General features: G+C 43.9%; 1 protein-coding gene across 1 annotated transcript in view; it reads right to left on the minus strand.

Annotated features, from left to right (window-relative positions):
* Positions 1 to 25,519, minus strand: part of ect2l (epithelial cell transforming 2 like) — a 194,377-nt gene that overhangs the window by 132,396 nt on the left and 36,462 nt on the right. The window contains exon 3 of the mRNA XM_027291856.1: positions 24,233 to 24,318. The gene's annotated coding sequence lies outside the window, so the exon portion shown is untranslated. The remainder of the gene's footprint in view (positions 1 to 24,232; positions 24,319 to 25,519) is intronic.

The raw sequence follows: 25,519 nt of genomic DNA on the forward strand, positions 1-25,519 counted from the left end.
ACACACACACACACTGGCAGAGGTGGAAGTGTGTGAGATTAAAGAAAACCACGATCTATCTGATCTCGCTTCTCTGTGACCCCTCAATCTACTTGACTTGGAGTAATCTTGGTCTTAACACACACACACACACACACACACACACACACACACACACACACTCCATATGCCAGTAATCCACCGAAGACTAAGTGAAGAAGTTCAAGCACACACACACTTACTCACTGACACTTAATCACATAAAATATAGTGTCGTCTGCCGTCGTCATAATCTAGCACCAACTCACGATGACACACACACACACGCACACACACACTCCAAGGGAGCCTTGTAATCTTAAATGAGAGTCTCAAACAGACACACACACAAGTTAAGTGGTATCGAGTAATCTTCAGGCTTCAGTGTGACACACACACGAGCATATGCATGACTCTCACACACACACACACACACACACACACACACACACACACACAGAGCTGGTAATCTTCCAGCCAGCTGAAGTGTAATCAAGAAGGAGACAGCCATATGTCTGAGGGTGCTGAGCCCTGGCCTCCTCCTTCTCAACTGTCTCCCTCTCTCGGACTCGTTTCATTCTCCGTAAGTCTCGACATCGATCTCCTCGTTTGTTCCTCCGTCACAATGTTTCCTTCGCGTTCGGTCAGAGACACTTTGACTCACTTAAAAAGACGCGAACACGTTCACGCGGGGAGATGAATGCACGTTGTGTCATCTGAGGTCGAACTTGATTTTATTAACGTTGAAACGAATCAATAATCGTCTATAAATCTGGATTTATTTGTGTTTTTATGTATCTAGCAGGCTGTGTGTGTGTGTGTGTCGGTCCCCTGTGTGGAGACAGCTGGTGTGGCAGTGACCCCGGCTGGAAGGAAGCCTCGTTCTTTTTCATGTCTCCCTTCTCCACAGTTCCCGGAGGCCATGTGGGTCCTCGCAGGATCGCGGGTTTCCAGAAAAAACACAACAATTCCTGTCGATAAAAATATATTTAATCAAAGTTCAATTCTGTGAAATGATTTCCCTCAATCCTCTCGTCTGTTTTCTTATCATCTATTTTTCCCCCTCTTCTCTTTCTGTCTTAATCCTCCACCCCCCCGCCTGATGAAATGACCATATCTAATCCCTCGGTCCCCCCTTAGGGAGCGATGTAACTGTATTAAGACAGTAAATCCATGTCCTTACAACTGCTACAGATGTCTTTCTTTATTATCCCCTCTGTCTCTTCACGTCTTCCTCCTAAATCTTCGTAATCTGTTTCGTCGTAATCTCGCGTTTGATTTTTCTGAGCCAGAAAAAATAAATGGTACATGTTTAATCTCACATTATGTTTTTTTGTGTTTCTTTAAAAGTCTGACGATGCTCGGCAGGAATTAGGCGCTTTTCAGGAATTCAATCAATCTGCACACGTAGAAAAACACAAATTTAAATACTGGTCGTTTTACTGCATGATCTGCAGTTTGAGTTGTTAATTGTGAGTTTAAAAAGTGCATTATATTTACTTTATTTAAGGAGGACACGAACACCAACTGATGCCAACATGTGTGACCAAACATCCAAAGATTCGCCTCATCCTGACCCGATTCGTGAGCTTAGAAATACAAAGAAAAACAGTTCTCCGTCTTCTCTCGGGCAGATTCATCCTTTTCCTCGTGCTGCTGTGCGATGATGGGAGGCAGATTACCACTGTTCATCAGTTTGACTCCAGCAGCTGGTGCACACTGTACATCTTTATTACTCCCTCTTCCTGCCTGTCTCTCTCTCGCTCTCTCTCTCCCCCTCCAAGAACACAGCAGCAGTGTGCAGATGTGTCTTTTCTTCTTCATTACACATTAGCCACTCATCCCGGTGGACAGCGAGTGTGTGTGTGCGTGCTTCCTTTGGAGTCCTTCCAGGTGCCTCGGTGCCACCCTGCTGATCAGACAAGCAGAAGAAAAGCTCGGTGTTTTTCTGCTCCATCGACTGCAGCCGCCGCCTCGCTCGCGGAAGCAGGTGCCAAAGACCGACTGATGCGGCCTCGTCTTTAGACTTCGCTCGAGCCTCCTCCATGACACGATAATTAAGATACTCTAACGTCTGCGTCCATCTCATCGTGTTCGTTGGCATGCGGCCTGTGCCGCTGGACTTTGGCGTTTGCCTCAGTGCCTTTGGGCAGATAGATGCACACACAGAGGTTAAAGAAGGAGAGAGGACCAGCTGCGAGCTTTCTAATGTTTAACAGCAAATAAAGAGTCAGAGAGGCATGGGTGGAGAAAAAGCGAAGATGGATGCAGGTGAAGGAGCTACAATTTTCATATAGTTAGAGGGATGCATGTGTGTTTTTCTTGTGTTAGTTATAGTTCACTATAACATCAGCGTCCTTCAGGAAGTCCTCTATGGATAAAATCACAAGCTGATCAGCTCCAACAGCGCAACCCAAGTTAGACACAAGCACACGTGGTCATTTCTAAGATGCATGGAGGGTAATCAGGCTTTTCAGATCAATCGAACATCAAACTCGGCTCAGTGTGTGTGAGTTTTATCCTCTTAACGCCTAAAACACACAGACCGGGCGCTCAATCGAAGGTAAACACACGAGTCAGAGCAGGCCAGGTGACGTGTTTCTTTCTATCTGCACTAAAATACAGTAAAATCAGCCAATTTTCCGCATGGGAAGGAATCCGTCCTCTCTTCCTGGGCGTGGACGGCGTCGTGTGATACTGCTCTTTGCAGCACGGCTGAAAAACAATGTGAAATGACACCGCGCTCACCTTTTGGACCTAAAAAGAGACACTGCGTGTAAAGTTTTCCACAGGAAAAGGGATGAAGGTATGCGTGCTGAAAGCCACACTGACGTACAAAAACGCACGCGGACTGACGGACAGACAAGGCGGCCGTGCAGACAGACAGTTCAGGGGTCATCCACGCTGATCTGCTGTTTTTTCAGTGGCAGCTAAAATTATTCTGCTCTAACGCTGTGAAACATGCTACATTATTAAGCTCTGCACACAGTGATGGTAGCAAGGTGAGCTACATGACTCAGTCTGCTCGGCGTGTGAAATAAAAAGAAGTGAAACACAAATCTTTGCTGCAGCCACTTCAAAATGAAACTAATTTTCTTTGAGTCATTCATAATTTATTTAAATCTATCTTTTATAAACACCTGAGGCTCTGATTAGAGGAGAGCTGCTTCATCTCAGCGTGACCTTCAACACTCGTTTCTGCAAGACAGAAAACTGGGCAGGATTGATGACGAGTTCTTTGGTTCAGACCCGACAACGCATGCACATAATGCGCGGCGTCCCGCAGGGTTCAGTCCTGGGGACGCTGACAGGATAAAGAATGGACAGCGCATCCGTGACGTCACCCACGTACCTGTCAATCAAAGCTTCCACGCTCTTAATCCTGCATAACTTTAAGCCTTAATATAATGTGAACAGGTGAGTTGTATATAAATTCACCCTCAGTACAGTTGTCATGAACGGGGAAATTAGCTACAGAGACCAAAACTGTTTTTTGTACCAGGCTGTAAACATGTTTATTTCTGCTGTGAAACATGGGGACTTATGGAGACTGACTCACTTCTGGAGCCAGTGATGCAACCAGTCCAGCTTTTTTGCAGGAGAAAACATTATTTTTGGGTTGTTGGGACATAAAAATCTGTTTAAACTGATGTTTTATTGTTTATTTTGGTAAGTCTAATCAGCAGTATGTCTTTCCTTTAGACCTGTCCTGGTTCTTGTTTATTTCTTCAGTTTATCGGCTCTTAATGAACGGCTAACTTGGAGACTGGAGACTTACTCACTTCAAGTGGACGAGGAGAGATTTGAAATACCTTCAGCTCGCTGTGCCAGTGTTTAAAGCACTTCAACAACTGAATGCAGGTAAAATTTTATTTTGCAGCGTGGTGTCAGGCATCAGGTCAGGGCTGTGACAAAGAAAGGCCAGCACAGAACATTTGGTTTACATTCGGAGGAACTCGTTCATTCGTTAAAGTGGATTCTGCAGCCTCCGCCAACGCTCCAACAAGCCTCAAGCTCCCCACTTGTGTTTTTTAAATGTTTTACACCGGCTTCCACTCAGCTACAGAAAGGATCTTAAAGTGCTGCTGGTGGGTTTTTGTGAGCGAGCGCGGGGGAACAGCGATAACGAGGTGTGCCTATTTTCCTTTTTTTTTATTTGAGGAAGATCTTGTGCGTCAATGCTTGATGACAGAGGAAACTCCTGGTGAGCTGCCACAGTCTGTTCAGAAAAGATGAACTCATTGTGAGCTCGCTGATTCTTGGTGTTTGGCCCAAATGCCAAATGTTTGGATTGAGCGTTGGGATTAATATTCTGGTTTTATGTCTGATTTTTGTGTTGTACTCTTTATACAAAGAACAGTTTCCACACTGACGTTGCCTGTTTAGAGCCGGTACGGACACACTGGCCTGGTGACTTCCTCACACCAGATGTGTATAATGGGTGCTGACAGATTTACTCTTCCTGACGTTTAACAAAATATAAGAATGCACGCCACACCTACAGCACGCGGGTACGTTCACATTATTTTTACAATCTACAAAGACGCGTACGCTAACAGGCTATAAGTCAGGACTCGTTATTTCAGCACAGGAAACACAAGGGCCGTCTTAAAAACCTGCTTACCTCATGCTCGGCCCCCTGAGAAACACACAGCGTGTTTTTAAAGTGGCATTGTTCTGCGATCTGGACAGTTCAGCTCGAGTTCAGGACACAGACAGGACGCTGGTGCAGAGTTTTAGCAAAAGTTTAGGAGCAATGAAAAGAGATATTATCTGACGATATATAAATATCTGTATCGGCATATTCGTTGTCCGATATGTGCACAATCTGTTTTTATTACAGCTCAAGAATTTGCTACGTCGATGGGGATTTTTTCCAGTCTGATATCTGCATCAGTCTTTGTTTACACTCCATTTAAGGTGAATTTATACAGAATAAAGTCATGTTTTATATCTTATCTAACAGTTCACACAGGAGGCAGATTTATTCCTAAATATTGAGATTATTTGTCGCTAAATCCTGAACAGAACCGCTTCAAGAACCCGTTTATTTGGTAGAAAAAAGGAACTCCTGTATATTTTAAATTAAATTCCTGTAATCTCAGTTTATTTTTATTCACATATTGTTTTATTTTCATACTATGATGTGTCTTAATTTAATTTATTTCACAGGTTTAGCACTGCAGGAAGGTCGTGCACCACCAGTACATATAACATAACAGACCACAGTGGATGTACATCACATCACGAGCGCGCTCGGTCAGTCATCGTCTGCGTTTACAGTCCTTCTCCCCCCCCGATACTTCCTGTCCGGGGTCAGACGAGAGGTGAAACAACTTTTACTTCCCGGGTCAAAGGTCAGGGGCAGGTGTAGGATCGACCTGCAGCTGCATCCGCGAGGATACGGCAAAACACACGCCGTGTGTGTGTGTGTGTGTGTGTGTGTGCAATGTTTTTTTTTTATAACTTGTAACCAGACACACATCTTTAGATTCAAGATTTCCGGATAACACACACACACACCTACACACACACACACACAATGAGTCATGTCGGTGCATCTCAGTGTTTCCTGTTATTTCTTTCAGCGTATGTCGCTTCTTTCGTTGCACATGTTCCTTTTAATATGTGCATATTGTCATATAACACACAGAGGAGGGGGTACACACACACACACACACACACACACACACACTTAACCATTGATTGAACCAACTCAATACACTCACAGACAGTGCCGGCTTGAAGCAGGAGGACACAGCCTGTGGCAAGGTGAGAGAGCACAGAGTGTGAGGTGTGTGTGTGTGTGTGTGTGTGTGTGTGTGTGTGTGTGTGTGTGTGTGTGTGTGTGTGTGTGCGCGCTTGGCTGGCAAGAACAACTGGTGACATCTGCAGATGAGTGGCATTAAAGACAGACATGAAAGGCACATTACGTATCTGTCTCTCCTTTCTTTGTCTTCCTGCATCTACCTATCTATCTATCTATCTATCTATCTATCTATCTATCTATCTATCTATCTATCTATCTATCTATCTGTCTATCTATCTATCTGTCTGTCTATCTATCTATCTATCTATCTATCTATCTATCTATCTGTCTGTCTGTCTGTCTTCTCTCAGATGTGTCGGGGTCTTCAGTAGTGCGATCCAGAATCGCCTGCCGCTGCTCTTTGGGCTTCAAACACACAAGGTGAGATCAGCCCACATGAAACGATCATAGGGAGAGACAAAAAGATGGAGGAGGGAGAGGAAAAAAAAAAATCATAGGGAGGCGAGCGGCAGGAGAGGATGAAAGCCAAAGGGTGGCAGAGAAGAGAGAGAGAGAGAGGGAAGGACGAGACTAATCTGTTCTAAACTACTGATAACTGAAGACTTCGTTTATTTTACAACATCCATCTCAACCAGACGAGTTAAAAGTGCAGAACAATTTGAACTGAAAAGACCTAAAAATACAAAGTTTAATTCAAAGTTCCTTGAGGAGCAGTGAAGCACGGCTTCATTCAGTCTGACAGGAGTCACAGACCTGATCCTGGACCAGCTCCTCTCTGTCTTCACAAACCTCCTGAAGACCTCCAGCTCTTCAGAGAGGACCTCCTCTTCACATGACACAGCTAAACCTGAAGCACCAGCTACATGAATCAAAGCAAACGTAGAAAACTTTTGTCCACATGTCAAATCAAAACGATCTGAACATCACACACGTCCAGGCCCAGCAAGTTCAAGCAAGCCTCCACAACTCTTTTTAAAGCGTCCACCCTCTCCTCACAAGGACGGCCGCTGTTCTCATCAGGACAGATGTTTGAGCTGCGAGACTTCCTCTGTCTGCCTCGCAGCAGTCGTGGCCGTAGCGAAGCTCCGGGCAAAGGGAAGTGAAGGGCACCGCTAGCTTAAGGCAAAGCCCAGGAGGTAGGAGTGACTCACACACACACACACACCTCACTCGTACACTAACTGTTGTACTTTTACATTTACATCTTTCATGGAGCAGAGTAATTGGTGTTTTAGCATCTTAAATGCTCTTTTGTCTGGACACAGAACGCAGCAGAGCGAAGGAAGGAATTCTAATCGTAAACGTTCTGAGGAAGCGAGATCTTTACCTGAATTAAGAGAAACCGATAAAGTAAAATCTGCAGCTGCGACCCGTGCACAGCTCTGTCACACGCCAACACGAGAGAGTTTAAATAATATAAAGTAGAACGTCGTGTTTCATTGTTTACTGTGTTTAATTATTCAACATTCGATCAAACGCAGGTACGTGTAACATTTTGTGTGCTTTAGTGCCATTTGGCGACCAGAATAAAAAAACAGATTTTATTTTATGCATGAGAGGAATTTTACTACGTGTTGAAGCGTCCTTGAACTCACCGTGTGTTCTGCTTCTTTCACACCGTGTGAACTCGTCTTGTTCAGCGGCGTAGTTGCTGATTGCAACCCTCTCGCCTCAGACAGCAGAAGAAGACACGCCCACTTTGCGATCAGTCTCTGTTACTCACATACGTTCTGCTTTGTTCTTATCGTGATGATTAAAAATCAGGTACAAACCCCACCGGGCACGTCTCGCTGTTCAAACCCACCGGGAGCGTTTCAGAAGTGTTGCTTGCTCAGATTTGGTCATTTTGGTTTATGTGCTTCTAAATAAGCTTCTACATGAGTTCATTTGTTTCTCTTTTGTCTGTCTGCACGGAGTATTTTATATATCCGTCAAAAACGCGGAGCTGAGCGCCTCTGAACCGGACCGGGTTTGAACCGTTGACTAGGGGACGGCGTCTTCTGTGTAACCTGGTCACTTTAATGTCAGCTTCCATCGTAGGACGACTGAACACTGACCACGTGACACTTCATATCACTCCACCAATCTTTACTTATACTACAGGCGAGGTGTGAAGAGTTCAACATGCAGACGACCTGCAGCGTCTGTAGATATAAAAGTCTAAAGATTATGAATATGCACATTGGACTTTAAGTCTAAAATAAGAGCGCCGCTCGCCGAGTGTTTTGTCTCCGACGCCGCTGATAACTGAGATAATTATGCTAATGCTAACGGCGCTGCTAGCCTCGGCGGGTTCACGGTGTCAGCGTTCCTCACGTGACCTGAGACACTCCGCGAAATGTCAGCCGCCGCCTCGCGTGTGTGTATGAACGCGTGTTCGAAGAGAGATGGCTTGAGATAAAGGAGCCATAAGTGCGCACACACACACACACACACACCAAGCTCAGATATTAATTAAAGTTCATTGCTTCAGTAATTAGCAGGGCAGGATAATAACAATATGTGACTTATCGCCCCCTCAGGTTCAGCTCCTCCTCGAACTTTAATTGAATGAGCGACATTAAAAACTTCGGAGGCCATTTGGCAAGGTTGACTAAACAGTCGTAAACACTAAGAGAAACACTTCAAGCTGAGGCGGCGGGCCTCTCACAAACCATAAAGAGTGTCCTCTTCCTTTAGCTGCAGGGGAGCCATAACCCAGATTGAGTAAGTTTAAGTTTCATAGAAATGAACAAGTTAGCAGTTCATTAAGAGGCGAATCGTCGCCTCTCTGCAGCCAATAAACTGAATAAATAAACAAGAACCACGACGGGTCTAAAAGAAAGACATAAAATAAAGAATAAAACATCAGTTTAAACAGATTTTTATGTCCCAACAAGCCAAAAATAATCTTTTCTTCTGCAAAAAGGCTGGACCGGTTGCACCGCTGGCTCCAGAAGTGAGTCAGTCTCCATAAGTCCCCATGTTTCACAGCAGAAATAAACATGTTTACAGCCTGGTACAAAAAACAGTTTTGGTCTCTGTAGCTAATTTCCCCGTTCATGACAACTGTACTGAGGGTGAATTTATATACAACTCACCTGTTCACATTATATTAAGGCTTAAAGTTCCAAATTTTTGTAGATTTAGAAATGATCTGGGAGGTGGAAGAAGTAGGATGTTTCTGTTCTGATCTCAGTTTCTATGGAGATACACGGGGCCTGACTAAGACCTGGAAAACAATCAGTCACAGCAGTAGACTCTTATGTGTAACGGAGCCTGAGCCTTAGTAATATATAAACACCAAACTGCTTTGTTAGTTTGGTCTTGTAGTGACTGAGATATCTTCTGAAAGAGATTTTTCCATGGACACATTCGGCTCCTCAGTCCGTGAACTTCACGTTTATTTTTAAACTAGCTATCATGACTCACCTGCACAGGTGATGGAGGATGATCCAAACATTTCCAGTAAGTTCAAAAGTCAAAATATATTGAACAAAGATCGATGGAATCAAAATGAACATGTTTTTATCTGACCAAATATTCCTCATCAGTCCATATTAGTCCACCTTTAGTCTTTAAAAATGTTTTCTCTGAGTCACTGAACTGTTTGATCACTGACATGCTGCACACAAACGAGGTGCACACCTGTGTTAACGAGGCGGTCTAACCGCTCCATAACAAACAGAATATTCATTGAAGAAAGCTGAAACTGTAAATTCAGATGTATTACTTTATTAAAGTTTGACTTCCAGTGTATTTGTTTACATGTTTTATATTTTCAGGACGTGACAATGTGGAGGTGGCGGAGTGATATCTTTAGTGATGACACTAAAAGCACATTGTAAACGTTTAGTTGACCAATCAGATTGCTCGGTCGGACCTACTTATATATATAATATGGAATAAAACACTGTCCTTAAACGTGAAATCAACAGTACTAATGTACTTTTATTATAATGTTGGAAAAAGTTTTTTTTTCCTCGATCGAATTGATCGAGAGGGGAAAACCGGAGCGACCCGGAGGAAAAACCCCAAACAAACATGAACTGTGACCAGATGGAAAGTCAAGTACAAGTTTTTTTCCCGTTAAAATGAAACGGTGGCGAACCGGAGCGACCCGGAGAAAACCAAAAGGTGTGAATGTGATCAGTGTTCCTAAAAACAGTCTGATCACACTCACACCTGGAAAGCACTACACGTTAGGCGAATAGTGCAAATAACACCAAATAGGCGATTACAGCGACCACACCAAGACAAGCTTCAAACACGTTCCACCGACTGCGAGAAGAGCGTTTCTTGGCCTGTTCAGCGATGAAAGCTCTGGTGTGAGTCTGCAGACACTGGGCGATGTCGGCGTCAACGGCTGCGTCCTCTAGCAGAATGACAGTCTGCAGCAGTCCTTTGCTGCCGTACCTCTTCTGCAGATCTTTCTGCACGGCCTTGCACACCTTGTTGATGTCCTTCCCGTCTGGGCAGAAGTTTCCCGTCACAGTGAGCCCCTCCATGGTCTGGCTAACCAGAGTCTTCATGTGGGCCACCCACTGCTCCTTGGTACGGCTCTGCAGAGTGTTACACTTGTGTAACAGTCTTAAGGTCAGCATGGTGACAAACTGACGAAGCTGCTTCTGACTGTCTGTCTCGACTGGAGACTCGCAGCCAGAAGCAGAAGCAGCTGCAGGCTCGGTGCTGTTCATCGGGGAGTTCATTGTTTCCATAAGAGTCGTCTTCCTTCTCTGGGATCCTTGAATCTGGTGAGTTTTCTGTAGCAGTGTTGGTGCCACTTATATAGACAGTCCAGATCAAAGGCTCTAGAATGTGTGACATCACATAAGACACGCTTCCTGTTTACCATTTATGGACATAATCAAAGACAAACAACTTCAAAAGGTGTTTTGATTTGATCTCTAGCGTTTCCATGGCAACCTCTGCTAGGAAATGGAGCCAATTGAAGTAAAGTGCCGAAAAACTGCAGTTCCTCAATCGTCCACTTGAGGCTGGCTCCAGAAGTGAGTCAGTCTCCATAAGTCCCCATGTTTCACAGCAGAAATAAACATGTTTACAGCCTGGTACAAAAACAGTTTTGGTCTCTGTAGCTAATTTCCCCGTTCATGACAACTGTACTGAGGGTGAATTTATATACAACTCACCTGTTCACATTATATTAAGGCTTAAAGTTATGCAGGATTAAGAGCGTGGACGCTTTGATTGACAGGTGGGTGTCTTGTTCGAGGCTTCATTCAGCTCACCTCTCTTCATACTGTCAGGGAAACCAGCGTGCACAGCGGCAGGATCGATCCTAAATGGAATGCAGCTAACATTTAATACACCTGCGAGTCTATTTAAAGTGTCTGTGGTCACAGAAAGGAGCTGGATTAAAGGAACAGCTCAACTTTTTCTTTTGGAGAATGTGGAGCTGGATCTGGAAACAGATCACCTGGCTCCATCTGAGCTTTAAACGAGGCAGATTTCGCCTCAATGAAGCTTCTTAAAAACAAAACAAACGTCAGATTTTCACCTGAATTTGCAGATTTTTGTGATTTATCGATTTTTTAGATGAAAAATCAGAAGCCCTGCCTCTCTCTTATCGATTTTTTAGATGAAAAATCAGAAGCCCTGCCTCTCTCTCTCTGTCTCTCTGCGTAAAGCCAATCAATCATCATGCCTTTTGTGGCTCCGCTGTCTCGTCCGAAAATCTTATACACACACACACACACACACACACACACACACACAAACAAAGGCACACACACACACAGAGTTTCTGCTGTGCCTTTGTGCTCCTTTAACCTTGAGGTCTGCGAGCGCCCAACTGTGATAATCTCTCAGACTGCCTTCATTACTGTTATAGGACACACACACACTGACACACACGCAGAGACAAGCATCAAGAAAAAGCACATACATTGAACACAACCACACCTACACACACACACACACACACACACACACACGAACAGGCCTGGTAAGCGGTGGAACATTTAAAAGCCATCTTTTTTTTCTCACTATTGACTTGGATCAGCATTAGGCTCATCAGATAGTCAGAGCAGTGCTGTGTGTGTGTGTGTGTAGATGTGTAGGTGTGTAGATGTGTAGGTGTGTGTGTTATTGGCTGTCCTCCCCCTAACTGGCTAGACGGACACAGCCTCCAGGAATGTCAAACCTCCAACCTGCATTCTGATGTGGGCACCAGCAGTCACTTGTACACCGTCGCCCACTGCACATTAGTGTGTGTGTGTGTGTGTGTGTGTGTGTGTGTGTGTGTTTTAGTCATCTTTTGCACAGTTGTCTGAGTGACAGGCCCTGGGCGTCACGCTAACCAGACAGGTACAGAAACAAAGTGGAGAGATGGGGAGGAAAGTTTCGACAAAACATCATTAGCTAATCGCCGTTTGGGGTGTGTATGTGTGTGTGTGCGCGTGTGTGTGCGCGTGTGTGTGTGTGTGTGTGTGTGCGTGCGTGTGTGTGTGTGCCCAAATGCAGAAAATATATCTCGATCACCTGATTTGAACACATTTTTAAAAATATTCGACTTTTACTCCGACTATGCCGCAGCAGGTGAACATATCATTGAGGTTGGACTGTGCAGTGTGTGTGTGTGTGTGTGTGTGTGTGTGTGTGTGTGTGTGACAGTGGCTTGGCATGCGATCTGCCCTGCCAGTCAGTCAACCTGCCGTTCTACCTTTCTCTTTCCTCGCCTTTCATCCCTCTGTTCCCTCTGCGACGCAACCTGTGGTTTTGGAGAAAGTTTTTGAATGATTGATTCTTTCATCTTTTCACCAGCCTGTGTGTGTGTGTGTGTGCGGTGTGTGTGTGTGTGTGTGCGGTGTGTGTGTGTCAGTCTCAATCAATTGTCTTTGCCTCAGTCTGCTTCCCCAGCCTTTCAAAACTGGTGAAAAAACCTTGACTTTTTCTACAAGTTCCTACTTACAATTCAACGCTGAACAAAAAGCCAAACCAACACTGGAAGCCATTATTAAAAATCAAAATAGAAGACGCAGAAAGGGTTGTGACCTGAAATTGTAGAGTGGCGTTAACACGAAGGCTGTAAAGGCTTTTGGTAAAAACCAGAACATTTTAGGCTTCAAGTATCCGCTTAACTTCTACGTTTGGTGAAAGTTGCAGAAATCTGCCACATCAAGCCCTCCAACATTATACCGAAGCCACCACAGGCACATCAGCATATAATATGCAACCGACATGATTGACCATGGCGATGAAATAAGCTTCATTCTAGTCGGGAGAATTCAGGTCAGTGCCGTCGCGCTCTTTATTCAGCTGAGAGAAGTAATAGGAAAAGGACTTATAATAAAAGCTAAAGCGAGCAGCAGAATCCCTTTAAATCTCTCGCTGCAGGGAAATCCTTCAAAATAAATGTCTGTCTGTATAGATACGGTGTGACTAATATTCAACTTTTATTCAAATTTACAATGTGAAGTCAGAAGGGCAGTGGTGGAACACGTCGGCTTTGTTTAATGCAAACAAACAATGTGAAAAAATCTCTTAATCCGACATATTATATTCACACTTTTTAGCTCAGATGGCAGAAATGTCAAGAGACGGGAGTTGTTACGGAGAATTACTTTATCTGTGTGACTGGCGTCAGGTTTTCAAACTGACATAGCACCAGTGTATGTTCACTTTGGTTTTTGCTGCACTGCACTGGGTTATAAGACAGAAGAAGGTAAACGCGGGTAAAGTCATGAAGGATCAACCAGATTTAGCCACACAGGTAATAGGGCAGTGACTTTAGACTACTTTGGAAACAGTATCTTAACAAATATAACTTTCTAAAGATATAACAATAACAAACTTTTACTCCTGAGACTAATTCCTGCTTTTGTAAATTTAGGGTCACGCTGAAAAAAGCTTATTTGGAACGCACACAAAACTGTAATTCAGTTAAAAAAATTAAGTAAATGTCTTTTTTTAAATGTATTATTAATAGTATTTCTTTTAAATAAAAAGAAAAAAAAATATGAGAAATGCTTCTTCGTCTTCTCAGCCAACTGTGTTGATATCTGAAGGCAGCTTGCAGGCTGAGCACCAGCAGGGGAGTAAGCAAAGACACTGTAGCCGACATGTGACAGTGTTTGCAACGCCAAAGAGACAACACCAGCATCTAAATAAACCCAAAGTGACATTTGCAGGTGTGATTATATATTTTGAATGCAAACTGGCGACAGTAATAATTTAATCGTACCAATCAGGACACATTTGTTTATTTTTAAGAAAATGGGCTGTAGTAGCTGTCGGTTAAACAAAATAAATATATATATGTTTAACCAACAGCTACTATGTGTTTTATATATATATAAGACCTACTTTTCTATGGTTATTCTTAATGTTTGCCACCTAATTAGATCAGATCATATTCCCTCAAAAACAGACAAAACAGCAGCGGATGAAAGTTCTTTGTGGTGGCTTCAATCTGTGATGTGATTCACTGTATTAAAAGTTGACATGCTGGTACAGGGGACAACCCATGCAGCTCATTATTTCTGATTAGTTTAGGTTCGTCACAGGTTAAACTCGCTCTTTACAAACGAAGCTAACAACGGTTTAAATTTGTTCTGGTCCTTATGAGCAACAAAAATGAACCAATTCGAAAATTTGGTTTTCAAAACAGCCATACACCTTCTTTACAAGCTCAATCAATTTAGGAGAAAAATAAGCCTGCTCACAATTCATGGCTGGATAAAAAAAAAAAAAAAAAAAAAGAGTTCGCATTATGAGAAATTATTTCAAAAGGCATAAAAGACAAGGTAATGACCTAGACAGTTACAATTGGAGAATCATTGGAAAAATAAAAAACTTGCAGGAAGAGCCGCAGCACTGATGGAACTTTCTTCTGACTTTGGACCAAAGAGATTTCAATTATTTTTTTTATAAGTTTGATTGAGAAACCTCTTCATCTCTTCATGCATTAAAGAAAAAAACAAATATTTAAATCTACCGTGTGCAGCCGTAGGCGACAGTCGTCTGCTAACGGCATTTAAAGCCGTAATAAATGCGGCGTTGTTTATTTGTTTAGCTCAGTCGCGGGTCGAATCCGACCTGTGGCTCTTTCCCGTCACTCTTTAGCTGTCTCTATACAATAAAGCTCACAAAAGGAAAAAAAAAAGCTGTAATAAATGAACTGACCATAAAGAAAAACGCATAGAAAACGAAAGAACCAAGCCGGATCAGCGTACATGTATTTAGACACAAAACGAGAATCTCTCAATGCCCCGACAGCATCCTTGGAGAGATTTAATTTTCCCTCAAGTGCCTGCCTCCCATCTCTTAGAAAAGTATGCTGTCGCTTCTCCACAAGGTTCCCCCACTCGGAGGATGCGCGTCTCTTCAGTCGGAGTTCAAGTGTCTAGTCTTCTGTGTCTCAAGGTCAGCATTTGTATGCACTCTTAAGGATCTTGATTCAAAGAAATAAGGGAAGAAAATTAATCAGAGCCAATGTATAAAGTGTTGAGTGTGTGTGGTCATGTGTGCAAGCATGAATGCAAATTATTGTGGAAGCAGAGCTCAGCTGCTCAGGTCCCGGGCCTGATGGGATTGAGCGAGGGATGAAAGCGAAAGATAAAAGACCTGTAGAGAAAAGGTGAAAGAGGGAGAGTGATCGCTGCGCAGGGCAGAACATTGTTCTCTTGATCACAGTTAGAAGGTTGTGTTTCTGTATGAATGTTTGCATGGTAGAGACTTCCCCGGACACCTTTTTGTATCCCGAAATCCAAAATACGGAGTCAACCGAGTGAGGACTGAACCACAGAGTACACTCAGGGCCGTGCAGAGCAGGAACAACATGCAAACATTAAAAATTCTACTTGTTGTCACCATAAATGTAAATAAAGCTTTGTACAATGACACACAAGTTCCTGTGTGGTTCTAATAAAAAGGGCCTTTGTTAAACGTCGGCTGCAGTTTGCAAATCAACTATGACAACGTGTACGACGTGTTACCTTGAGCAGTTCGATACTCAGGGAGTGCTTCAGCAGCCTGAAAACGTGAAATAAACAAAGTTCTTGGCAACTTGTCGTGAGTTAATGAAGCTGTTCGATGTAAATCCTTAATCACAAGGAAAATTTGATAAATGGAGAGCTGAGTGGTGAGAGAGAACGAGTGGAGGGGGGGCGCGTTTTCATCCCTGTCATCCATCCATGCCTCCCTTCCTCCTCTCCACTTTTTATCCTCCGTTCCCTCACATCTATTATTCACCCCGTTTGGCAGCCACGCTCACACCTAAATAAACCTCCGACCATGCTGTGTCGCCCTCCTCGTTCTGTCCACAGCGCTCTGACTAACTACAACACGGGTCCCTGCTCTTCTGCTTAAGCAAGTCGGGAAAACATTTTGTTTAATTGTGAAAGGTTTTAACAGAGTGTCTCTGTGGTGTGGAGCTGCAGGACTCTCAAACAATGAGCCGGTGTTCGTTCATGAATACAACACGACCCTGATTATCCAAATAGAAAAGTTTGCCTCGAGTCCACATCCTAAAAGAAAAGAAAATACTTACTTCCATTAAAGTCTCACATTTCCTCTGTGGCCTTCTGATTTCATAAAGTGACTCACTAATGGACTTAAGACAAATTTAAAAAGGCACATTTGTGATAGAGTTAAATTAAACTTTACTTAATTGTCTGTCGTAGAATATAAGACGAGCTTCACCAGATTATTGTCTTTTATTTGGACCAACGCGGGAACATTATTGGTTATTGTCATTTTAGCAGTATCTATAAGTAACTGCAGTTTTTGACTGAATACACATGTACTACTGGTGAAGAGGATTCACACACACACACACACACACACACTCTGCTAAAATGCTTCATGTATGTGTGTGTGTGAGTGCGACTGTGCATGTGCATCTACGACAAATGTGTTGGCATGTCAAAGTGACACGCGGCGACACGTCCACATCCAGAGCTACAAACGAGGCTCTCCCACATGTGCCGACTCCAGATGGCCTCAAAGAGACGACGGGTAATGCCAGCATCACACACACACACACACACACACACACACACAGATATATAAAGTAATGACCCACCCCTGAGACCCCTCTAACCAGGTTTCATGCAGGGATCAAAAACAAAGTATAAAAAAAAGGAGGCTGATGAGAGGGAGGGAGCCCACACTCTCACACACACACACACACACACACACACACACACACTAGAAAGACAGTGAGTAAAATAATAATCTATTTAAGTATAAAGGGGATTCCCTGAAAATCAACATTCAGTAAATGTTGATTTACTGTAGTCACGTCTGTGAGCACGGACAAACTGAGCGCTGTTCTGATGTTACTGTTGTTGCACCTGTTGGTGGAAGACGTATTCAGATCATCACCTGGAGTCCAAGTACAAATACAACAGTGTAAAACTACTCGACTACTCGAGGCGACGCTGCTCTGCGGTGAAACATGACGAGGAGCAACAACGAGACAAACTGAAACCGTTCAGATCGACTGGTTTGATCATTAATAAATCTATACTGAATATTAACTAGTAACTCCAGATAAAAGGAAAGAGAATATTTAGAAGTACTCAAGTAAAGTACAAGTACTGGACTTCTGCTGCCTCAGCATAACTTCACCCAGCTTGACAGAGGCCGACACATGATGTTAAAAGTCAACAAACTAACACAGAGTTCGGTACGTCCAACTCTACATCACGACAAATGACTTCATGTCACGGTCGTCACAAGTTAAAGGAGCAGTGTGTCAGATTTACAAAATATGGAATATAAAAATGTTTTAATGAGTGCAAATAAATTTGAATGTTTCTACTGAACTAAACTAACACTGGCCTCGATATCAGGTGTTGGACATCGATGTACGCTGTAATTAAAGTGTCAACACTTGAAGTTCCTCCTCCTCCTCCTCCTCCTCCTCCTCCTCTCCCGTGTCCGGGTCACAGGCAGTGTGTTGACTCAGCACTTAATGCTGATTATCGAAAGATCCTTTTCTCGTAATTAGAAGACGCCGAGTCATGATTATGAGATGGAAGTGTCATGATTAGGAAAGAAGATCCGCTCTCTGCTCATACGACTCATTTGTCCCTCGCTGGACCCCGTGCGAGGATGATTTCTCCTGTGCAGGAGCGCTCTGACCTTTTCTGAGCTGGTAAAGCAGAGCAGACATTAAATGACAGAGCTAATTGTTTCACCCTCAGAGTCCACTCTGCTCCGTCTCGTTCCTTTTTACTTGGACCGGTCCCCTTCCATCATTTCTTCTAATTTCTCTCAATTACCGTCTCCTTTTGCTTCCTCTCCTGAGTGTGTGTGTGTGTGTGACCTTCCTGAACTGTGCGGCCATTTATGGAGATTAGATAAAGTTGCCTCTTGCGTGACTCATTGGCGTGCATTAAGCAGAGAACAACAATAACACACACACACACATGAAGAGCATCTTAAATCGGGGATATAGGGACAAATTAAAGGTAAAAGCGCTCTTGGTTTTCTTCTTTTGTGAGACATCATCTGTGGCTCAAAAAGCCATGCTCGGTCCTTTCGCCCGCCCTCTAATGGATTTTTGATTTTTCCAGAGCATGCAACACAATTAGCTCTTCTTTCTTTTTTATTAATGACACATTTACTCTTTTCTTCCCCCCCACCCCTGCCGCTGTTGTTTATTCTTGCGCTAAATTGCAGAGCGAAGAGGTCTTAAAAGGCGCAATGCGGCGTGTGTGTCGGTGTGCGGCAGCGTGTGTGTCGTTTCAATACGCTTAGGGCTCGTTAGATTTTTGCTTTTTGTCATAAAAACATAAATTTATCAGCGTTCATGTTAAATAAACAGATGGAAATCTAATAAAAGGCAAAACAATGGCGCGAAAGGTAAAAATCAAAATACCATTTGCCGTCTAAGACGCTGCAGATTCAACGTTTGCTGTTTTTAATAACTACGAGGCTGTGGCGCATTAATCAGCTGCCTATTTGCATTTTCTTTTTGCTGTTATTATAATTATTTATGAGCACGGGAGGCGTTTGCAGCAGCAAATATGTAAAAATAATGATAAAATTCAGGTAAAATTGTATTTTTTGGGGGGTAGTTTTCACATAAAATTGGTCTAAACTTAAAACAGTGAGGTCTTTTACACTGCAAGCTGCAGGTACAGTACAGATACGTACACAAAGGAAGCAGAAACCTACACACTCAGAGCTCGATCTTGACCGCGGCTGCTCATAAACATGTTTACTGTATGCTCCTCTCTGATTGAACGACAAACATAAGATGCATCACGCAGGAGTGCATACTGTGTGTGTGTATGATCTATCAATGCCTGTATGCTGCTGTGTGTGTGTGTGTGTGTGTTCAGGTATTGGCAGTGCTGCAGGTGCTCATGGCCACCGTCGGTGTGTGTGTTTCACAGTTAGCTGGTGAGGACGCCGAGCCACACGTCAAGGTCAGCACACATGCAGTACGCACACTTTGTCACACGGTATTCAAGAAACTCACCGAGGATGTCTTGTTTGATTTTGTGAGCACAAATAAATAAAAATTATGACTATTTTATTACGAACTGACCCGATCTTTGAGATCAAACATATGTGAATATTTCTTCATCCTCTTTCTTAGTCAAGTCTTTGAAAAGAGCCGCTAATGAATCATCCCGGCTCTGAATGCAGGTCACGACCCTCAAACGTGACGACTGATATACATCTTTGTTGTCCGTTTCCTCACGAAATACCTTTCATGCAGCAGAATCCAGGAGTGACCCGACTTTCTATAGCTTCGATTGAACAAAGAAATATAATTTCTGAATGCAGCTTGGTCACCTGTCAAGAGCAGAAATGATTCACACACACAAATGTGGCGATGCCCTCATCCCTTTCTCTCTCTCTCTCTCTCTCTCTGAGCTTCATCCTGTCTCATCCGTTCATATCTCCACTTTCACTACCCGGCGCCATCTGTTCATGTTTAGCCGAGAAGGAGCTCACTTTCCTCTCTGGCTCTCTTCTGCTCTCTCTGTTTTTAAACTGTCTGACATTGGCCCCGTGCCCTGCTGGCTCTACTTTATTAGAAAGTCAAAGCTCTTCTTTGAATCCTCGAACGGGCTTCAACATGACGGCCAGTAACATCGGACCCAGAATCAGAGTACTTTAAAATTAAGATCAAATGTTTCTTTCTCCTTCCACTTCTCTTATCGTATGCTCCTCCAGATTAACACCCTCCTTCTCCCTCCCTCTAATATCCCCTCCAATTCCACCCCACTCCATCTCGGGGGCATATGTCAAGAGGAAGCAAGCATCTGCTCCTTGAGAGGGATTTTGTGTCCGCCGCTCTGCCGCTCTGTGCCAGAAGTCCGTCAGTCGCACGGCGGCAGTATGGCCATGTAACTGCCTGGCGAGGAAGTGGGACATGGACCCAGGAGGGAAGCTCTGCTTGATTTCATTTTGGGTGTCTGTGTCTCGGTGTGCGTTTCTCAGTAGATTTTACTCTCGACAAGAGAGAGAGAGAGGGAGATAGAGAGAGAGAGCTGCACCTGGTGGTGAAAAGAATCCACATGAAGGACGGAGGAAGACAAGAAGTGAAAATGAAACAAGGAATAAAGGCGGTGGAAACAAAAGAAAAGATGTTTGTGTGTGTGTGAGTGTGTGGAGGATGAATTATAAACCGGCATATGGAGACGAACTCAAGTGAAGCGTTGTGTTGAAGAGCCGTGCGTGGAGCAGGTGGGAAGACTTGAAGCTGGGAGCTCAAGTAGAGTCTCCACCATTACGAGTTAACAGTAACATGCTGAGATAATGTAAATTAACGAGGTTTATTCTAATGAAGATGTGCTTTGAATTCGATCATCTTTAAACTCTCTGCGTCCTGAAATCAACTCTGCTCGGCTGCATGACTTGATTAGAAATTAATAACAGCTCATTTCCTGAGTAACAGAGCAACGTTTCAGGTGATTTTAGCAGTAACCTCAGTGAAGTGAAGACAAAAACTGCAGTTCCTCTAACGTCCACTTGAGGCTGGCTCCAGAAGTGAGTCAGTCTCCATAAGTCCCCATGTTTCACAGCAGAAATAAACATGTTTACAGCCTCAAAAGAGAGTGTGTCATAGTTAAATAACAGAGGCCCCAGGATTGAACCCTGGGGGACGCCACACATTACGGTAGATGGTAGAAGTCCAACGATGATCCACGTCTTTGTCGGCAACTAGAGCTGCCACAAACGATTATTTTGATAGTCGACTAATCACCGATTATTTTTTCGACTGAAAATAAAAACAATTAAGATGATAGCTCATTAACCCTTTAATGAGAGTCCACGGCCCCGGGAAACGGTGAGGTCCGGGCGGGCGGGAGCCGGGAGCCACCTTCGCCCTCGAGCCTTTCTAAGCCGACCCAGAGCCCTCTCCCCGGCGCTGGCTGGCCCACGAGAGGATCCTCCCGCACCGTGCGGCCCTCCCTGACCCTCCAAGTTGAATCCCCCGGGCAGACTGCGCGGAAGTTGCGGAAAAATCGCGGTGATTGCTTAAAATTGCAACACCGCCCTGAATTCACGGGGATTCACTGAAGTTGCGTTGAAGTTGCAAACCGCAACATCATGAATTCCTGAAGGGTCTGTGTTATGGTATCATTTTCGGTACAGTCAGGCCTGACGCCGATTACCACTACTGCACATGTGCGTAGGGTTGTGTGTGTGTGTGTGTGTGTGTGTGTGTGTGTGTGTGTGTGTGTGTGTGTGTGTGACAGAAAGGCAGACGTGGCAGTGGAAGCTGCAGCCGCAGTTTCGAGAGAAAAGCAAAGTAAAAAAAAAACAAAAAAAACGATTCGTCGACTACTAAATTAGTTGTCATAATCGTGACTAATCGACTAATCGTGGCAGCCCTACCGGCAACCAGAGCCACAACACTGAGCTTGCACAACCGCTCTTCAGAAACCTGTGGGTGACGTCACGGATGCGACCAGAAGAGTTTCCTTTTTGTAACGTAGGTCAAACAACCATTTAAAATGTATCTCTCGCTTTCTCCATCACATCATCTTTGTCCATCGTTTGTCATTTACTTTGAGGTAACAAACACTGAACTAAATACTGTATGTACAAGCAGCACACACGTACTTGCACACAGCCGACGCTGCTGCAAGGTGAAATCTTTTCATTAGAGCTAACAAACAAGCGGAGAACACGCGCGCGCACTTAGAGAGCGCCGTAAACAGCAAGTGTTTCATTAATACGCGCAACAATTTAATTAAGAGCTATTGATAAGCTTTGTCTGTCTTAAGGACATGTTTGTTTGTGAATATGTATCAGTGTGTGTGCGGCGCATCTTAAGGACGCGCTCGTTATGCAGTCATTATACAGTGATCTTCTTGATTTGTCAAGCGTGAAGAGGAGACACACACACACACAAGATATGAACGCGGCGTGTAGACGGATTAGACAGCAGTTTTTAATCATCTTAATTAAACCTAATTGTTATTTGTTGAATACGTGGCATTTATGAAGTTCAGAGGAACATAAAAGTAGACTGAGCTCTAATTAAAAACTCAAGAACGGCGTTTAATTACAAGAACCTGTTAAGAAATGAGAGATCTTCACTCCGATAATCAAAGTTTATCCCGGCGACCAAACAGTCTTGCAGGTGTAGGTTGTCTTCAGCGTTCTTATGTTCCACGTTTGAGGTAAATTAGTGACAGAGATCAGAGCTGCAGAGCCAGTTCTGAGCAGCCTGTTAAATATGTTTAATAACGTTTTAAATCCGGCAGACTTGAACCTCTCGACAAAAAACGAGGCCGACGACGGCGTCCCTGAGAGCTCCACACACTGCGACTCAAGAAAAGACACCAAAGAGACACAAACGCAAATGAAGAGAGAGATTTTTTCATTTTCTTTTAGTGTCTTTTGCGTGTGTTTTTAATAAAAAAAAGCTCTCAGGGCCATTTTTCTGTGTGTGTCACGTGTTTCAGACGTCTGCCATAGCTCCGTTAAAAAACTGGTCTAGACTCTCTTTCGGTACATATCTTGGGATGCCTCTCATCCCACTGGAGGAGCAAACACTGGGCAAACATCATCGATCTCAGTGTTAGAGTAAAGACACAGAGCTTATTTAACGAGTTTAAAGATACTGATGCCACAGCTGTGCATCGATACTTCAATACTTTTTCCACGATACTACGATCAGTACGTCATCTGCAATATACAATAACAAGGGAACCATCTCGACCTCGATCTCCACCTCCTGTATCGTCCGTGATCGGGTTTTATGTTGAAGACGTCACACCGCTCACCTCCAAAACGTGAGCTCAGACAACTCATGACTGAAATGTTTCACCGTCAGAGTTTGGCACCACAGATATATACACGTCGATATCGGTGGATGCTGCGATTGGGATTGGGATGACGTGTTCTGATTGGATGATTGTGGAGTGGGAGGCAGGTCACTCCTGTATATACAGTGCATGTACCGGCTGTGTGTGTGTGTGTAGTCCAATAAATATGAAACACACCAACATCTGAAACTCCTCTCTTGTCGCCGTGGTTTCAAAAGAGGTGTCGAGTTTTATCAAAGTTTAAAATTCTGCTATTGTGACGACCTCGCTCCCGAGATGAATGTCTGATTCTTCTGTTGCTGGCAAGAGTTGTCCTACAACAATAATTACACACACACACACACACACACACACACACACAAAAACACCTCCTGCCAAAAGACAACACCCTCCTCGATGCACCTGAGGAAAGAATAACTGTCACCGCACACACACACACACACACATCCTTGCACCTGAGTACACTCACGTGCCAGCAAAAGGCCACAGCACCGTCTGTTCCTGTCACACACACACACACACACACACACACACACACTCATAAACATCCTCTATATGTCTTCTTAACATTTTCCAGCAGGTTCACTTTGATTAACGTCGTTTTCATGTGCGACATTTCATTCGACTGTGTCAAGCGGTGATCAGGCTCCACAGCTGCAGCGAGCTGATGAGTTTGACATGAAGGTGTGTGCGTGTGTGTGTGTGCGTGTCGTTACGTGCAGCAGATCGCGCTGACGTCGGAAGACTTGATAGACTCGAACTTCACGTCGATTTGAGGTTTATTACATCACATATAATTATGAAAACAATCAGTGTTCAATGATACGTGCGACACTTCGGTCTGATCGATCAAAAGCAGTTCTTCAAGTCTCACACAGACGTGTGTGTGTGTGTGTGTGTGTGTGTGTGTGTGTGTGTGTGTGTGTGTGTGTGTGTGTGTGTGTGCGTGTGTGTGTGTGTGTGCCAGTTAATTGTCTCAAGGAGTAAGACGAGGAAGCCTTCATGCATCATTAATACAAACACACACGTGTTTAGCAGGTTGCCACCTTTCCCAGGTGGCACACACACATTTAGCGTGCTTAACACTCTGTGAAAACCCCCGGTGACCCGGAAGAAATCACAGACTGAAGACGGGACGACAGAAGAAAGAGGAGGAGCAGGAGGAGGAGGAGGAGGAGGACGGAGGAGGAGGAGCACACACCTGTTATTAGCTTTTCTTCAGATGGCCGATCGGTCGGAAGGCGGGACAGACGGATCGAAGGACGAGGGGGGAGACAGAAGGAGATCCTGGGAGAGACGGGGAGAAAGTGTCGGTCATGAATAATGGATGACGGACCCTTAGAGACCGTGTTCAGACATTAATAATGGATAAGACTTCAGCTGCAGGGGGCGAGGAAACGCCTCGGCAGGATTTACCTGAGGAGAGAGGAGAAAGAACTCGAGCGACACTTTGTTGATTTTCTTAACTCTGAACTCAAATTCTCACACGATGATGAAGATTTGAAACTCTGTCACCTTGAGAGGAACTGACCTGCTGCCGTTTAATAATAATCATCACAACGAACATCGACTCCTGCAGACTTTAAAAATGAGCCCTCGATTTCCTGGAAAACACCTGACAGGAAAGACACTTTCTTAGCCGTCATGCGACAGTTTTATTTTGAAGTTCTCCCCTCTCTGAATCTTATATTTCTACTTCCTGCCTTGTTGTTTACGTCCTCTCTCGATCTGTTCGTGAAGGCGTTTCTTAGTTCTTTGTTTCGTGCTTCGTCCTGAGTTTCGTTCTGTATTCAAAGCTCAGACACCAATGAAGTTGGACGTGTTAAGTCCAGCACCGCCTACACTGGATGTTTGGTGTGGAACAATGCTGGAAGTATTTAAAATGCAGAAACGCTTCTTTGCGGATTCAAAAAGACAAATTCATTCATAACCCCGATGAGAGCAGACTTTGTTTGACTTTGTACTATCCCTTAGCTTACGCCTGAAAAGAGAAATGAGTGTTTTGTTTTCAGTACTCCTGAACTCACCTGTTTATGATCGCTGACATTTTGTAATCTAAAACAATCAACAGACAGAACTGTAATCACCGTCTGTGTTTCACAAACATGAGCACACTCCGAGCCGAGTAAATCTAAATAAGATGTTTGAGTCAGGTGCTCGATATAATCGCCGCTCCGACTCCCCCCGCCGAGTGATTTTAAATGAGCTGTGAGAAAAGTTGTTTTTACTCGGCGGCTCTTTTAAAAAAGGACGAAATAAAATAAAAAACCTTCAATTCAAGTGAAATTACAGAAAAACATTTCAGAGGTCGACGAGAGAGAGCTTTACACGGCAGACTGACAAAAATTCAAACGTTTGCGCCTGAGAGGAGCGACGAGGAGAGGGCGCGGGCTAACCATCACTTTCAGAGGACACACACACACACACACAGATGCTTCTACACACACACACACACACATTAACACACACACAGACAGAGTTTGGTGTA

The sequence above is a fragment of the Larimichthys crocea genome, chromosome XIX (genome assembly GCF_000972845.2).
Source record: "Larimichthys crocea isolate SSNF chromosome XIX, L_crocea_2.0, whole genome shotgun sequence".
Taxonomy (NCBI): Eukaryota; Metazoa; Chordata; class Actinopteri; family Sciaenidae; genus Larimichthys; species Larimichthys crocea.